Consider the following 2,286-nt stretch of genomic DNA (forward strand, 5'->3'; position numbering starts at 1 on the left):
AAAAAAAAAAAAAAAAAGACGCCTGCAAAAGCGCTGCAGCTGCGCCACTAATTTTCATATAATATTTAGAAAACGCAGCTGCGGCGCCTCTGTCGCGCCACGCACCCACCACGTTTGCAGATTGATTTGCATATTGTATGAAAATTTGTAGTGCTCTATAAAAATACCCTATTGATTTGTAATACTGGAACTTTTAAATTGTTATTGTATAGTTTTTTGTTTTTAAATTGTTGTTATAGCGATTCTATGCATAAAAATTTAAGAATGTACCCTAACAACGAAACTCTTAAGTTAACATATAAGAGGTATATAAATTTTTGCAACAGCCTCCTTAAAAAGTTGAAACTTCAATATGAACGGGATCAACTAGTTATGGCTAAAAATAACTCTAAAAAACTATGGACTGCCATATAATCCTTTACCAATACACAAAAGCAGAAAGAATTCCCTCACGAACTACTCGCATCTGGTGATTCACCGCAATCTTCCACTAATGCAACAAATAGATTTTTTGCCGATGTAAGTAAGCAGCTTGCCGATAATATTCCGACTAACATCACTCCCTTCAAAAATTACTGGAATACTGAATGTATACCCTTGCATTCGTTTGTTTTCCTTGAAGTTGTTAAAACTGATTGTTCTCCAGGGTGGGACGGTATTCCGACGAAGGCTTTTAAAAAGATTTCACACTATATTACTCCAGTACTCACCAATCTCATAAACCGCTGCTTAATCGCCTTACTACTTACTACTTTGGTACTTTTCCCAATGCCTTCAAAAAATCCATTGTTCATCCGATTTACAAGGCCGGGGATAGATGCGTGGTCAACAACTATAGACCCATCTCCATACTTACTTCCTTGTCTAAAATCTTTGAGCGTGTTATCAATAACAGACTTGTCAACTACTTTGAAACCAAACACATTCTTGCGAAGGCTCAATATGGCTTTAGGAAAAACATATCTGCGGATGATGCGGTTCATGATTTTACAGATTTTTTTAGTTAAAAAGCTTGACAGTGGCAAGAAGTGTATTACTATTTTCATTGACTTTGCAAAGGCCTTCGATACGGTCTCAATTCCAAACCTGATAGGGAAACTGGAAAATATTGGCATTAGAGGAACACCATTAAAATTATTGACGGAATACTTGACAAATCGAACTCAGCGTGTCAAACTTGGTGACTACCTCAGTGATGACCTCCATATTACACATGGTGTCCCAGGTGTGCAAGGTAGTATTGTTGGCCCAACCCTCTTTTTATGCTATGTAAATGAGATCTGTAAACTCCAACTACCAAATTGTAAAATAATTGCTTATGCGGATGACACAACACTTACATTCTATGGTGACTCCTGGAATAGTGTGTTCGCATCTGCCCAGCAAGGATTAAATGTAGTCAGTCACTGGCTAGCAGCAAACTCTCTAACGCTCAATGTAACTAAAACGAAATATATAACTTTTTGTATTCGGAACACCAAGTCTTCTTCTTATTTAAACCACAACATATATACATGCTCATTTCCCCCAACTACTGCCTGCAACTGTAAAAGTATTGACAAAACACAAACCATACGCTATCTTGGGATCACTATTGATAATAATCTCTCTTTCTATTTACATATTCAAAATTTGTCTCAAAGAATTCGGAAACTCATTTACATTTTTAAACACCTTAGACAAGTCACTGACAGCAAAACTATGCGAAATGTATATCGAGCGCTAGTACAATCCGTAATTACCTATTGCATTACGTCTTGGGGGGACTACTAAAAACAATCTAATAATATTGGAACGAGCACCAAGATGTTTGCTGAAGGTTGCACTCCTAATACCCCGACTTTTTCCCCACATCGCAACTATATCCGGAAGCGAACGTACTATCTGTACGGCAATTGTACCTGCTTCTGACTTTAATGCGTCAACACTCAATCACTCTACCTTCTAGAAATTTTTCTGTGTGTACCAATCGAAGACTCTTTACTAGTTCTGAACACAATTGCGCTAGAACTTCGTTTGCGCAAAGATTCTTCTACTACAGAGGTAGTCGTCTTTATAATTTTTTTCATAATAAATTAAACATTTTACTCCTCACTAAACATGAAGCAAGAGCGTTAATCACGAGATGGTTGTTAGGACGTACTTACGATGAAGTTGAGGAACTTCTTATTTTAAAGCCTAAGTTATTAGTATACAAAACCCTCTCTCTACTCACAAACATTTACCACATACACACACACGCACGCACGCACGCACGCACGCACGCACGCACGCACGCACGCACGC

The 2,286-nt window shown here is 37.8% G+C and overlaps 1 protein-coding gene across 1 annotated transcript in view; it reads left to right on the top strand.

Annotated features, from left to right (window-relative positions):
* Positions 1-2,286, top strand: part of LOC113231031 — a 13,301-nt gene that overhangs the window by 8,574 nt on the left and 2,441 nt on the right. The gene's annotated exons all lie outside the window — the stretch shown is intronic.

The sequence above is a fragment of the Hyposmocoma kahamanoa genome, unplaced genomic scaffold, assembly GCF_003589595.1.
Source record: "Hyposmocoma kahamanoa isolate Upper Pololo Valley unplaced genomic scaffold, ASM358959v1 64, whole genome shotgun sequence".
NCBI lineage: Eukaryota > Metazoa > Arthropoda > Insecta > Lepidoptera > Cosmopterigidae > Hyposmocoma > Hyposmocoma kahamanoa.